This window comes from Adelges cooleyi, unplaced genomic scaffold, assembly GCF_023614345.1.
Source record: "Adelges cooleyi isolate 19-005CV unplaced genomic scaffold, UGA_ACOO_1.1 ACOO_flye_CR_arks_rails_tigmint_CR_PRNA_108, whole genome shotgun sequence".
In the NCBI taxonomy this organism is placed as follows: Eukaryota; Metazoa; Arthropoda; class Insecta; order Hemiptera; family Adelgidae; genus Adelges; species Adelges cooleyi.
The window spans coordinates 5186507-5203432 of record NW_026095761.1 but is presented as its reverse complement, the minus strand read 5'-3'; the positions used below and the strand labels follow the sequence as shown (position 1 = coordinate 5203432).

The 16926-nt window shown below is 31.0% G+C and overlaps 1 protein-coding gene across 3 annotated transcripts in view; it reads right to left on the bottom strand.

The window, feature by feature from the left end:
• The window catches only part of LOC126847039 (growth factor receptor-bound protein 14-like), a 90126-nt gene that overhangs the window by 42298 nt on the left and 30902 nt on the right, over positions 1-16926 (bottom strand). The gene's annotated exons all lie outside the window — the stretch shown is intronic.

Here is a 16926-nt window from a genome sequence, read left to right as displayed (position 1 = left end):
TATCACTTATTCAACTACATTTTTGTAAATGAAATCAAATTTTTTTCGCAATAAAAATTAGTACGTTAAGAATTTTTAAATGAAATTTAAATGTCTGAAATAATTAACTCGTTTGTTAAGACTCGCTAATGAACATAGCCTTGAATTTTTTTTTTCAAATCGATCAAATATTATATTTGTAATATTTTTCTAGTAAATTAAAAAAAAAAAAACATATAAAATATTCAAATTTTTGTGCCCGAAATTGTTTTACTTTTTCTTAATATTTGATTAAAAGTTTAACATTTTTTTTTTTGCCACTTATAACATCGTAAAACTTAATTAAAATTGTCTGCATAAAAGACTGTTATTCGAAATTCATAATTCAGTCACTTTTTCTATGAAATAATAATTATTTCAGGTAGAAAAGGTTCAAATGAACTCATTATATTTAATGATCGACATGTTTTATTTTTAATATTGAAGCTCAAAATTGTATTTAAAAGGGTAATATTAAAGCGATGACTCTTACGAGTCATTTATCATTGTACGTGTAAGATTTACTAATTAAAATCAATGGTCTGTAACCAGTTTTCGATAAATACTTTTAGTGTTTAATGGCAAAAAGTTGGCAGTGAGGTAAAATGTTTTATTTTATTTTATATTCACACTTATTTTCTTCTGGTCGAACAAACTTTAAACGCTAAGTATTCAAAACTTGTTATCGACCATTAATTATTATTTTTTTTTTATTATTGTATCATTTCATACTTTTAATAGGCTATTAAAATTGGTATGACGCGATTCGACGAAATTATCCTTTGAGAAGATTTTTTTTTTTTTTTTTTATTAAATATTATATTTATCATACAATACAATAAGGATTATATTATTATTAGGAAATATGTTTAGCTTGCGTAAATAATGCTCGTTTAAACGAATCACTGACATGAAATTTAAGAAAAACCTGTACGCCGTTCTTTTGTAGGTAGGACGTATTTTACAGAAAATTGTCGACTGCAATGTACACTTTGCAAATGAATAAGTTTTGCATTAGTCATTAATAATAATTGTTCACGAGGCGTGACAGAGGAAAAATCGTCCGCAACGCACGTGTGAAATCATAAGTAATATTATTTAAGCGTGGCTCGTTGTGTGTGTGTGTGTCTGTCGGATGGTTTAATTATTTTGTAACTCTAAAAAATGTCTACATTTGTAAGTTGTCTACAATTAGTGCTGATCTCGACAACCGCAACTATATTTAAAAATAATATATAATGTATAGTATTATAAAACTATATATTTTTGGCTTACTACAAAACGAAATTAAACTATAATTTACCAACACGATGTACCTTACAATAATTGGTAAAAAAAAACAAATTAAACGGTAATTGTATTGAGAGAGGCCAAGTAGCAACATGCAATGTATTTCATTTACCTGATAAAAGCACAACGAAAATCATGGCTGATCAATAACCGATTGTGAATAAAGGATTTTTTCGAGTTATTAGCTTTTAAATGTGAGCGTGAATATGATTATCATTAAAGCGTATTCAGCATTTCCATCCAATACTGGTTATCGTCCATTGATTACTTTCATTACATCATTTTCGATGAGTAAATCCAATTCCCGGTTTACAATTTGGCTTTTGACACAGCCACAATTCAAGTATAGTATAAAGATTACATTCGAAATTTGTTTCAGATTTAGCAATTAATTATATTCCATTGGAGAAATTACCGTAACGCGAAAACCCGAATAACCCTGTATGTGTTGTAACAGTATAATATGTGCTTGTTCTAATATCTATTAGACTTTAGAATGTAACACACTTTATAGATAACGGCGCAGGGTACTCGAGAAAAATAGTTATTTTTTTTTAATTTTTTTTTATAACGTTATTTTTTTTCCATTCGAATATTAGCCGTGAAAAGCTACGTCACACACAAAGGTCACGGTTTTGTCCGCGTGCGACGTGCCGTTTTAAGTTTGTTCGTTTTTTTTTTGGATTTCCAGTTCGTTAGGTACGCGATTTTCGGAAATCACCATTTTTATTTTGTTTTTTTTTTTTTTTTAATCCACACTCCGTCTTGGAGAGAGTGATTTATAAAAAAAACCAACGTTCGTATTACACACCATTGAAAAAAAAAAAAATTCTCTCGTGACCGAATAATATACTAGAATCTTTTTTTTACGGTCCCCTCACTCCCGTCTCCCCCTCCCGCCCCCGTCCTTCCCACCAAAGATAGTGTAATTACACACACACACACACACACACACCATTTGTATATTATATAGTAAGACCTTGACCTTGGTAAACTATGTATCCATATATTATACACAGTGTTATAATGTACCAGCTCTGTCGGTTATGGGTTCGCAACTATCATATTATTATAATATTATACACATTAATAATAATATGAAAAACATATATATTTACTGTGCACTACACACCGTACAGATATAATACATTTTATTAAAAATAATAGTGTAACAGCTAGCAATTTGCACATTGTATCTAATATTGAATTATTCCATAGTCATAAATTTAATTAAATTATATTATCCATCATAACACAGTTTAAGCCGTATGAGAAATATTTGGGTCTTCATGCAATAAATCGATAATTATATTGAAAAAAAATGCATAGGTAAATATGCTTAATAATAGGTTCGGGCGTAAGGTTTGTAATATGGCGTGTAACACATACAGTAAAAGTATCTTTCCTTTCCAAAGGAAGGGTAGAATTGTTTCCTTTACTTGGCTCTTTTCAATGTAGCCTTAGAACTTAAGGTCTGAAGATGTTATTGAGGTTTTCTAGATCTAGCGGTGGAGCCAAAACAAATGATTATATTTTTTTTAAAACCAAGAAATGGTAAAAACACGTTTCCACACACAATATGGTTTTTTTTTGAAAGATTTATCGCAGTAGTTACCTGTTGATTTAACCTGTTGATATATGTTTGTTTTTCTCTTGGAAATAATGGTAGCTCTATAGTTAATATATATATATAAGCTATCATAATCAAATTTAATATGTGTAAATCAAACAAGTAAAGTAACTGATAATTTTTAATTTTGAAAAGTGTCGTTAGCTCACCTGTTAGGTTAAAGTTTAGGCCAAACCTTATCTCCGGATTTTTTATTTTTATTTATTGTATCTTAATAACTATTGTATACTTAATAGTTTTTTTACCATGTTAAAATGCGACAATCACTTTCAGTTATTTAGTACAAGTATCGAAGACAAGTTTTTTATTTTTTTATTTGCAATTTAACTACTCAATTGCGTTTTTTTGTACAGCTGCGGTTATTAAACGAAACATAAATATACCATTTTATTTTTTTCGTTTTTTAATAAAATTGTATATATTTTATTTTTATCGTTTACCTAAAAACGATAAACGCCGAATTAATGTTAGCATTAAGCCACATGTTATAAACAAAAAACTTGATTTCCTTGTCCCACTCGAAAGCATATCCTAAATCATAATTATTATTATATTACATTATAACAACTTTTCCAAATCGTATTGACTCTAAGTGCTGTTATAAAGAAACGCGCTGACGCGTTTGCTTTTTAACTGGTTTAAAAAAAAAATTAATTTAATTAACAATTTATACTTTGATTTGATTCAAAGTCTTATAGGACGTAACAAAAGTAAAAACTTTACTGTTAATTATTATTATTTTTATATTACATTGCAAATACATATTTGCATTCGCCTTGTGCGCATTAACATATTTTTTCTCAGGCATACTTAGATACATATAGTGACTAATATTACAGTCACTATGCGATTAATGTCCTACCGCAATAGTTATAATTATTATTATCGCGTGAAATATAAAACGCAATGATGAATTTATATAGTAGCAATTCAGTTGGCGGTGGCAGCTATTAATTATTATTATTTATATAGTTTATTATAATATTTGCAGCCGAACAGACTGCGACCGGTCTCTGCGTACTGCCAGGCTGTATAAATTACAATATTATATACTCCAAAGTCGATACCAGTGACCCAGAAATAATAATTAGTGTGTTAACTAAGTGAGCAAACGTTTTTTGTGTTGTAGGTTTGCTAAAATTATTCTAGATAGACCGCAATCGCATTATGTATTTAGTAAAGCGCCAAGTAGGTACGGCCATTTAAAAAACGACGAGAAAAATGTTAAGTATAATAGTAGTTATGATGATGTAAGACCCCCTCCCGTCGCGGCGGTAAGTACAAATAGTTTCTAAAAAATAACTTAAGCCGCTCCATTTTTTGGTTTTTCATCACACAGCTCGAAAATTGTTTAATATATTAATTAAACATTTTTTTTTAATAGAAATAACTAAAAAAAAAAAAAGGTTTGATACCTAATACGATGTATGCATGTATGATTAATGCATTTAATTAAAAATTTAAACACAAAAACTGGTTACTATTTCTTTGTGTAAAACCCGAATTTACAACACCCATCTGAGCATATTATTTATATAAGAATGACCGGTCGAACTTAATGGCCCATTCAAAGAATTAAATATCCCATGACCACGGAGATTGCCGCCGCTACTATTTAAACCGTCCGAATATCCATCAATTACTTATGTTTTTTCTTGTCAGTCGATTAAATCCCAAAAAACAGGTATAGGTAAGACGAAATCTGAGCTACACTTGATTCGTAGAACTCAAAAACAGTTCAGTAACCTAATCCAATGTGGAGTGGGGGGGGGGGCACATAAATTAGTAAACATAAATATTTAATGAGACATTTTTGTTTTATCACATTTATTTCCAACGCTATATAGTAAACCGTCGTTTTTGTCGACAGGTTAGCCTTTTTGGTGTTTCAAACTATAAGGCTTTTAAACTGTTTCGCCCCATCTCAAAAAAACTGTTTAAAGTTGAAAAAAATGTATTTATTGATATATTTTTATTCGATGGATTGACAAGTCTTTGTATTTTTTTTTTTTGTTGTTTTGTTATTAGATAATAAAATAAGTAAACTGCTTGAAAAATAATGTTACTAACGGTTTTGGTTCTTTTCAAACAATCGTTGAGATTGTAAAAAACACCGAACCAAAATTCACATTGTTTGTTAATTAATTGTAACACATGTTACATAGTAGTTAGCATGGTATTAGACTCGACTGAGTTTAAAAACATTTTAAAGTTAAGTTTAACGTCACACAAGCATTTATCGTTCCGGTAATAGTATATTTTAGCAAATCTGGGCAGAGTGACTAATTAGAGATTTGAAGAAAATATTAAAGTAGCTGAAAAGTTTTAAAAGACATAATAATATTAACTTTGAAACGTCTTGAACGATGCTTACCCGAGAATCGCAAGAAGTCGTTTAGAAATATATTATTGTAATTGTGTTAATTTATCTGATAATAATATAATCGTTGACTGGATAAAAATATATCATAAATATTATCAAATAGCAAAAAAACGGATTTCTGCGAATTAACTGCGAGCACACATTTTATTAAGAAATAAATAAATTCCGCTCAAACCTAACATAAATTTATGTGAATTTAGTTTTTTAATTAATGCTGCACATCGTTTATAAAGCCAGGTGGAACAGACCGGCAAATCGTACGGCGCTTACTCATCTTTTATCATCATACCGAATTCTGTTGTCGATAACCATTACATTATGTAACGTGATTCATTTAATAATTGGTTCAAATCGTCCTTAATTTGCTACCCAATCAAATGAGATAAGATTAAAAATATATACATATTATATATATATATAGATCCTGGCAAAACTGCATGCACACTGTCTACGTGAATAATATCCACCTTAGTACTAAAAAAAAAAAAAATACAATTTTAAACACATTTTCGCCTTTACAACAATATTTAATATTTCTACCGTCTACAGGCGTGAGACGTCTAGATTTTGTTCAGATACATTATTGGGCGAGCAATTTTTAACAAAATTCCCCCTTTTCCCCCTTTGAAATCCAGAAAAACAACACACAACAAAATGAATACATTTTTCATGTTGAAATATCAAAAATATAAAAAAAAACCTATCACTCAGAAGAGATGGAAACTTTTTCCTTATTTCACATTTTTTAATATAAATCTAAATATAGATAAAGCTAAATAAGATATCGACTAAATAACATTTTATTATACTTTCTTAACTTTCACAGTAATTCGGCTCAAATTCACATAGGATTCAGTTGTTTGATGTGAATTGATTGGACTTTGGAGTGAAATGAATTAAATTCGAAGAATCGATTGAAATGATTAGTTCACGTTAGGTTAGTAACTTATAAGTACTTAAATTAATTCCAGATAAACTACTGAACGCGCGTTAACTACTGCATGCAAACGTGATAATAAATTATGCATCAATTAAGTCCTAAACATTTTCCATTTGAATTATGATTACTTTTTTAACGTGCGTTGCAGGTAGATTTCGAATTAATTATAAAATTACATTTCTCAAATTGAATTAACTACTTTTTATTTACTTTTTTTAACTCAGCAAAAGAAGAGGAAGAAGAAGACAACAAATGTCGATAAAAATGATCATTTAGTAATAATAGCTCGATTAAGTTAGAACTTGTAAAACCAAGTAAATTAAAATCATATTTTCATTGTTAAGTCCATGCGGTTTCGGTCGATACACAAACCATATTTTATTTCGGTCATAACATAACATTAAAGTGTCATTTTTTATCACAAGTTGGGTTGGGTTAGGTTAAATTATTATAAATAAATTGAATCGCCGTTTGTTGTAAATAGGTTACTAAATTATTTTAACGTTAATTAACAATGTGCGATTTTTCTTGATGACGTAAGGTATACATATTAAGGTAAGAGTAACCAAAAAAATGTTTATCAATATTGATATCTTTATTACACGACTGCGGTAGAAGAATGGTAAATGTAAGTTTGTGTGTTCCCGTTTTTCGCATTTATTTGAAAGCGATTTTATAAGTTTTAGTTGAAACAATTTCTGACTTAGTTTTTCCTTTTTTTTTTTGTTAAACAATAAGTTGGTGTTTTTCAACGACTAACGGAGCGAGCAGAACGTTAAACGGCACCCGGGCGAAACATTGTACAGGGTGATCCATTCAGGGTGTGCAAGACACTGATTTTCTCGTAAAATATGTACACTTTAGTAGGTTTTCTTTTTGTAAAAGCCCATCCTTCTTAGCGTCCTGTACAAATAAACTGGAACAACTTTAATAGTAATAATTATTCAAAACCGGGTTAGGTTAGGTTAGATAATTGTAAAGATGCGTGTAAAGATTCTAAATTGAACGGGCAAAGTGTCATTTCACTTTCACTATCCAAGAGTTAAAATGACCAACACACAGTTGTACCGATTCTACTGGTAAAAGGTTATTTCAAAACCGGCAAATAGGTTATTGGAGTCGATTTTTCAAAACTGAAATTTCTTAAAAATTATTTAATATATTCCATGCCACAACATCGCTATTCTCAATATAGAAAAAATGTCAGCAGCACCGATGAACTAGATTTAAAAAAAAAAACGATTAAACCACTTTTTTTAATGCTAAAGCCAGTAAAAAACGTTTTACAATCAAATATTTATATAGTTTATAAATATATATATATATATATATATATATATTATATATATTATATATATTATAATTACCTATTATGTATTTATAAATATATATATACACGTATAAAGTATTCTACAAAGTAAGATCATTGCTAAATTAATTAGCTAATTAAATATAAACTGTTAGGTTAGGTTAATGTTCAAATAGTGTTTAATATTGTAAAAAATAATAAAAAAAATTAAGGTTTTCAAAAAGGTCAAAGCTACAAAATTGTAAATTATTTTCCGATAAAACGAGTGTGTCACGTTAAACGGATCGCCCTGTATATCCGCGAGGCTTATTGTTCGGGTTGGCGGGGGTGGTTTTTTTTCGGCTGGCGGCGTTTTCGAGGGCGGAATTCCGGTCGGTATAGGGTAGGTCAATAATGCGGCGGCGGTGGCACGGCCGGCGTCGGCGTCCGGGTGCGTTGTCGCGGGCAGGCGGCACGTGTGCGCGCGCGCTCCTCCGGGCACGTTGGCCGCCACGGACAAGGACACGGCCGGCGGCTGTACGGGACGAACAGCTGTTGGGACGTGACGTGCCCAGCCACCGCTTCTTTGTACGTGCCCGTCCGTCAGTCAAACCCCCTTCGCACTTACCCCATCGTCACCAGCTGCGCCGGCCGCTGTTCCTGTCCCGCGAACGGTAAGGTTGTACCCGCTCCGCACGCTCAACCGCGGTCGACGGAACACACCGCCGGTTAGGCCGTCCGCCTGGTATTCGCATCCGTTTCTACTTCCTTAAATTCTCGTACTTCCTACGGATGCGGAGCTCGGCTTACCGTAAAAATAGTAAAACTGGTAAATTTTGATTGCATTTATTTTTTAATTAATATCTTCTCAAAGTGTTTTTTTTTTTAAATTATATACTTTTAAATATGATTTATAAACAGAACTGTTGGTATAAGTTAAAAATATACAAATATATTTTCACTGAATATCTTTGTTAATGTATTTAAACAAAATATATCGTATTGGAATTGTCGGTAAATATCGATTTTGAAATATTGGCTTTTTCTAAAACATATGAAACCTTTTTATTACTGTACTTTTACGGCAATTCCTAATCAGTATAATATTTTATAACAATTAGGCATGAAAAACTTATACACTGATAAGTGCGATGACTAATAAAATTCATGTTGTAAATTTATACTGCACAGCAATATACCAAGCCCCAAGTATCTTATTACCATATCAGTGTTTTATGTAATACCTATCTATATTATTGTACCTAGTGTAATATTGCCATGTAACGAATCATGCAATTTGAGTAGACACTCGATTTGTGAGCGGTAAAAAAAATTATACCGTGTAAATTTGTCTTGGGGTAATAAATTAGGTACACGGTAAATTTATCGGATTCCAGTGTTGTACCGTGCGAACACTAATCAAATCAAATCGGTGTCTGTCCGTTTGTCACGGCCGTTTTTTTAGCTTGATAATAATGTTTTGTAGAGGAGTCCACCGAGAAAATTCGTCAGATTTTTGTGACACCTTTTTGGTTCATCTTAACTGATTATTATTAAACGACAAATAATCATAATGATAAACAATACAATACTCTCAATTCAATAAACTCGTTTTCTGGATTTCTAATAGTTTACACGACTTATTTACTCGTTAACTCGATTTGTACACCCAATTTATTTACTCATTTATTAGGTTTGCTTAATCCATCACTCTAATTGTTTACTCGATTAGACGTATACTCGTTTGGTCGATTTGATACTTTGATTTGCTTACTCGTTTACTAGGTTTGTTTACTTATATTTTATTTGATTTATTCGTTTATTTACTCGATTTATACTTGCTTGTTTACTCGATTTATTTACTCATTTCCTCGATTTGTTAAAAATTGTGATTACTCGTTTACTAAATTTCTTTACTCGTTTACTCTTAATTCGTTTTATTTAATTATTAACTCGACTTATTTACTCATTTACTAGATTTATTTACTCGATTTATCTACCCGTTTTTTTATTGATTTATTCGTTTACTGAACTTTTAAAAAATAATTAGAATTATATCCAGATCTATAAACGTTGTCATTGTACTAATATAATAAAATATTAAATTTTAAACGTAATATTGCCGTGGAAATCAATTTGAAGTTTTTCTGTTGTTTTTAAAAATTATTTTTGTTAGGTTTTTTAAAAATCTTTTTTTACTATATTATAAATTTATCTAAAGCACACTGCGCTGGCATTTTTTTAATTTGTTTTCTATTGCATAACAAATTATACGACTACTACAATACAATCAGGCAAACAGCTGACTATACACACACACGAGATAATGTAACATATTAAATAGAGGCCATACTATTATTGTGTAAATAAAAATGATAGCGCATGATATGTGTCAACGACGATTTCGTTAATTTAATTGTTAATCAAACGCGCACATTAACGGTAATTGAATGTATACTGATAGAGCAAATGCGGTAAAGTACCCGAGGTATTATTTAATGATTGTAAACTTAAAAAGTAGGTTGAGCACAAAGATTCTGGTGATGCATACTTTTTTCCCTAAGAAATAAAACATAATTAATAAATAATTGTATTTATTGTATTAGTTGAGCCATTATAGTTTTGACTAGCATTGTAACAGCGTTTTTCAATGTAATGATTGACTTCATTATGAAAACATAAACATTTCAAGTCCTTATTGGCTAGCAATGATGTATAATTTATACATTGTATATGTTAGACTTTCAACAAAAGAGTTGAAATAAAATGAGATGGATGTGTGGAAGACCAGGTAGGCCTAACAAGGAATATAAGTACACTGGATGATTCGTTAAGGATAAGAAACGAACTTTCAGAGCTGCCCCTTTGAGAGAGTACAAACATTGAGAATATTATTAGTGTTTTTTTTTTTAATTTCTTGTTGTTCGATTTTGGCACTTGCGACAGACACGTTTTTACGGACTTTATCAAAACGTTCAACGACGGCATTCTTGATGTCGGAACGACTTATCTGGAAATTAACGATCCGGTTTATTGCACGTTTATAATTTCGGTTTCGCCATTGTTTTTTTTATTTTTTTTTATTATTGTTCTACCACACGCCTAAACCGATTAGCTGTTGATAAGACGAGACAGATATCGACTGACTGCGGTATTATACATTATGCGGCTAAACGTTAATCACCGGTGACGTTAGGTTGTCACAATCGATAAAAAAAAAATATATATATATACACCTACATGATATTTTGATTATCGCGGCGAATCCGGTCGACAACAGGCGGAAAGGGTTTGGTTAGGATTACTCGACCGATTCGTTTTCAGCCATTAACTACAGCTGCTGCTGCTGTTCTAGACGGATCAGACGGCGTGTGGTTTAAACGCATCATCGTCATCATCATAATGTAGTGCCGTGTATACTACACTATACAGTGGTTATCCAAATATTACATCGAGGTTTATTTTTGCAACGTAATGACTATGTGAAGTAATAGGGTAATAGGTAATAGCAAAAAAAAAAAAATATCATCTCAAATGGTAGTAATATTGTCGAGTGGCCAAATATAGCGACATGAGTATTTTGATTCTTAAAAAGTCACCCCTTACAACTATCCGTTAAAATACTATTTTCAACTTGAACATTGAAGTACACATTTTTAATCTTATTCGTTGTAATTACTATAAATTTATTTCAAACGTTTTTTTTAAATAGTATAATTTGTTATACATAAAATCGCTGTGTCATACAAAAATCGGATAACCCTTTTTTATAATATATATTTTATAATTAAAAAATACCTAACTCGAAAGGTTATAAGTACCGAGATTTTTTTAAGTGTGTCAAAACCAGTGAGGTGGGTATTCTACGTGTATATCTATTTTGCGCAAAAAAGATATTTATGAGCTTAAGAAGATGGTGTTTTAAATTGTTGTTTTTTTTTTTGATTGAGGAAGTAGTGTGTAAACAGTTTCCCTCCCAGGTTGGCGATTACTTGGAGAAAAAAATTGTTTTTTTTTTAATCACAAAAAATAATTACTATTTTACTTTTAAAAACGTATAGCTCGTTTTCTACGCTAGCCTCCGCACTTTCTAGTAGTCTTAAGTAAAGAATATAAACTGATATTTAGTAGAACTTTATATTTAGTCGGTAGTCTTTAACTTGGTTCTTTCGTTGGTGTATTTTTTTTGTTCCGGCACACTTCTCGTGGAAGTGGCTAACAACCGACGAAACACATCAGAGTTTGTCTAAAAAACCAGATGTGATAATTTGTTATAATATTTTATTTCTCGGACAACTGTGCGGATTTAAACAAACCAGACGTGCGTCGCGCTTTTTGCATTGAAATAAGAAGAAGAAAAGGGGGTTCAAAGACGACGACGGCGGCTGTGCTCTTGTGTATGATAATAAAACAGTAGTTATATAATGAAATCGTTGTTCGTTTTTTATTATTATTATTATAGTCGGTCCGACCCGACGTGTTGTAGTGGAAACAAAAGAAGAAATATGTTAACGGATTAAAATTTATTGAAATTGGATCTCAGCCACCGTCGCCTGCCGTATAGGTGTACACTGTACACGCACACCATAGACACACATATTCATAAGTACAAAAGGCTGACGAGCCCAAGGGGGTCTGCGAAAAAAAAAAATAAGGTTTCTTTTATACCACAAGAATAATAACATAACGAGGGTGGCGGCGGTGATACACGGCCGGGCTTACACTATTATGGCATATACATTTGCACGTATAATATGCGGGCGTACAATAAAAAAATATATTATAATAATATTGCCATTAGGTTTTCAAAATATAGCAGTCTCTCTTCTCTTGGTAGAAGAGTAGCAGCAACATATTTTTTGACAACATAATTTTACCACCACGAGTCTAACCACTCGGCCCCGAGTTCAGAAAAAGCCTAAGAAAGGGTGGAGCTCGGGGGGGGGGGGGTGGAGGAACAAAAGGATTAGGCGGTAGAGTTGTGCAAAATATTCTAATTCGAGTAATTATTCGAATAATATTTTTAAAAAAATAATGATTTTTTTGCAAATCATTTGAACGAAAATTTGTTTTCCTATACAGGGTGATTCTTTTATGATGAACCAGTCAATATCTCACTGGGTTTAATTAATAATTGAATTTTTATTTTTTTCCATATTGTTTTTATACAATTTGATCTCAATTTTTCACAATATTTTTTGTTTTTACCCCCCTCACAACTTAGATTTTTTGAAAGCAACTTTTGAAACTTAAATGGTAACGTATACATTTCATTGACTTTTTAAATCGAGAATAATGTACTAAAAATGTTGACTGGTCGATAACCAGTTTTGGATAACTATTTTTAAAGTTATTGAAGTTTAAAAGTAAGGATGGGGGGACGTGCGGTTGGGACATGCACACAGATAAAATTAATACTACACTCCACCTTTCCTCCTGCCCTGAACTTGAACGTTTTATGTATTTTTGTTTACTCTATGACTATTGCCTACGTGTACTTATTAGAAGTGCATTTTTTCTGCCCCCCCCCCTTGCTTCGGAAAATTCTTACACCTGTACAATTCCCGCGATACCGTCGATGAACGAAAACTTAAATATTTAGCCATTTTATTTTAATATGACACAAACAGAAATGAGCAAAAATGTTCGCAAAATAGCACGAGTACACGTGATAATATTAATAATTAGAATCGGGTCTGTGTAGAAAAAATAGGCGTTTGAAATATTATAATAAAATGAATCCGAAAAATAATAACTAATAATTAATTTCACGGTGTATCCATTATCTCGTACAAGGTCCTTTCGGTCCCGCAAAACATAGTATTTTTTGTATAAATAATACATTTTTCACTCGTTTTAGAATAAAAAAACAAAAATGAAATAGAAACCGGTGTACGCCCAAAACTAATAATTAACAAATTATATTTTAGGAAAAAAAAACCCAAAAATCAAATTATCAATACAATATTGGCGGTATGGACGTTTAAATATAACATCTACATACTACACAGGTTGAATCTTTTTCATTGTAATTATTATAAAAACAATCTAGGTAATAACGGTGACCTTGGTCCTTGTATGAGATTCAATGATGCCCTATAAAAAAATAACCAATTTGCCAAAATGTATTAATTTTGAACAGTACTATTTTTATAATTACAATAATTATTATTTTAAACTTTAATCAGTCAAGACTTGTCAACACTTTGCATTGTTCGGAAAACACAGGTAATATAAATTGATTGCCACTTTGTCATTTACTGATGACCGAAACCCTCCTTAATTCGGTGTCGCCACATTCTAGAAATTACATTTTTTTACAAAACATTTTACTATACTATTATTTTATAAAATTACTTTTTAAAATGTAACTGCGATGATAATAAATTGAGTGATTCTCAGTTCTGAAACGATAATTTCTCTTTGAGAATTTTTTTTTTTATCACTGAGGTTATTCTACTGAGTTTAGGAGGGTTTTGGTATGTTTACATTTAAAACAATTACATTGCTTTAATATAAATTATGCATCCATCAGCTGGTTTTATCTAATTTTCTGTGATAATTCTACGATAATAACTGTTTTTTTACTAGATTATATTAACAAAACATATTATTACCAGTTGTATTTTAATTTTTAATCATAAAAAAAAAATAACTAGAATCAGTAAAATTGTTTTCTATAGTTTTGCGTCATCACGGGAAACGAATTTTTAATTTATTTAAATCGCCGAAATAATAGTTTTTTTTTCTGTATAATTTGATTCGAACCGATTCAACAACTGTCGGTTAGGTAACAGATGCGTAGGCCGATGTCGGCGATAAGGCTTTAGCAATATTAAACATTTTTTTTTTTATGGACGTTAATTAGTGTTTTTTATTATGGTTTGCCTTCACGCGAACCGTACGAGTAGTGTAAAGATGATTTCAGCCATCTAATTCATTTTGTATTTATTATTATATTTTAACATTAGGAGTAAAATGTTTTAACTATTTACAACTGGTTAAAATCGCCAAAGACACTCGTTTTCTAATAGATGCGATTTTGTAGTTTTTCTTTATGGAGGGAGTTCGTAAGGTGGAATTCCTAACCCGTAAGTGATGGGATTATAATTAAAAAAAGTTTTCTAACTTCTGAGAAATTGACTTGGTCAAAGTTCTGACCAATCATCCTGTATGATGTTGGGCATATTACATATTATTATTATCTTATCAGTTGCACGTTGAAATTAAAATTGACACACGCCGTAATGTGCACAGCGGTCGGGCATCCTGTCAATAACACACCTAAGTATAAATTACTACAATCAGCGCGTGGGATGGGTCCACATGAAAATTATCGTGGAAACACATTACCTGTCGGGAAACGATTTTAGGATTTCAGTCACGTATTGCGACCAAACGGAAATTAACGACATCAATGAAAAACTACCGGAAACCCGAAGAGGCCAGCTAGGTATAATTAGGTGTACACGGCAAAGCCGTTGATAAATCAAGTATTTACATTTTAATCGTCAACCGTTGTTTTCTTTGGACGGCTCAATCGCGTAACATAAACCCATAAGGCTATTGTTGTTATCGTCGACCGGATAAGTACAGTATTATACAAAAAAAAAAAAACAAGGTGATGGATTCAAGGCACGGGGTCGTAATAGGTAAAATGTTATGAAGTAAGCGAGAAGACGAGCTGCAGTGTGACCAGAATGACCAAAATTAATTTATTAGGCGATTTATAAATTAGACATTACAATACAATTTTACCTCTGCGTATTTGTCATAGTATTCTTAGATTAATAATTAAATATGAATGTTAGTAATTAAGATCCTAAAATTGGTAGAGCTCTGTAAAAAGTATTTCAAAAGAGAAAAACTGTAACGTTGTAATTATTTTAAGACAATATCAGTGTGTTATCCGTATTGAATCGCCCCGTATGATTTATAAGCCTAACAACAATTTGTCTCGTTTTAGTCAAAACGACAGCTAGAAGTATCTAAAAGTATTGTCCAGATCAGTACACATACTGTACATTCTAAACGAGTAGATTTCATATTTTGTATTCCTCCTGTGGAAGTGTATTCGTTTTCAATTTTTGTCGTCTAAGACTTTTTTTATACCGCATGTAGGCAGTTCGCCGTTAGTACCTATTGACCAATTAAAAATAAAACAAAAAAATCCAATAACTTCCCGGGTTCGCATTAAAATTAAATTAAAGTATATTTTTTATACTGTTGTGCAAATAATTCCACTCAAGGTTGCGCACAAGACTGTTTGGGTTTGGCTATTGTATGGCTTACACTAAAGGAATCGTTAGCGACGCCACAATAATATGTCAAAAAACGCATTTGTAGCAATTTCCAAAACGACTTTGCTCGATAACTTTTGAGTTTCGTAACCGAAATATGGGTTTGTGAAAATCATCATAATTATTTTAAATTATTTAAGGCTCGACCAAAAACTAACCCACACTTAATTTATTGTATAGCTACACACCCGCACATGGTTTCTAGACTAGACCTCGAGAAGTATTATAATTATTATTTTCCAAAACCGGTTGTCGACTAGTCATATGTTCCATTACATAATTATTCTGATTTTAATATTCTAAAGGATTCATATCATATTCGAAGAGCCTTGATCTTTACAAAAAGAATAATAATTACTTAGAAAGTAAAATATACAAAGAGAGAAGTGATCTCGACCAAGTCAACAGACAAAACATGTGTACTTTTTCTCAATCTTTTTTTAAACTCAATTATAATGGAAATAAACAACTACATTTATGTTAATTAAACGCAACTTAAAAACTTTTAAACAATAATTTATAAAAGTTTATAACCAGAGTACTCAAACTAGGGAAGTATTTTAATTATTTACATAAATATTCATCCGAATAATTGGGATGTTGTAATATATTTTTATTCGTTTAACAAGTTATTCCATTTTACTTTAGTCGTTTAAACACATTTTGCCAAATTCTGTTTGTAAGTGCTAGTTCAAATTCAAAATTTTTTTTTAAGTGTGTGATAAAACTGTTCATTTGGTCAATAACTAAATGAGTATAGTATGGCGCTCACCTATATTTTACAGTTAAGCCTTATTATATCAAATGCTAAAAAATAATTATTATTATTTAGCAGTAAAAATAAATATGGTATTAAAGGGTAGATTTTTATAAAAAAAAAAACGTAAATAGTGTATGTAATTGTTAAAAAGTCGAATTTCAATTTACTTTTACAAAAGTAAAATTATTTTCACAACCAATTTTCGATAATTGCTTATCGTGAAGACCTTGTATTGAATTCATCCAAAACCGGTCGTTATTTCCAATTGCCCAACTTTTTGCAGGCACTTGGCATTTGTCAAAGGTTTATGATATTAA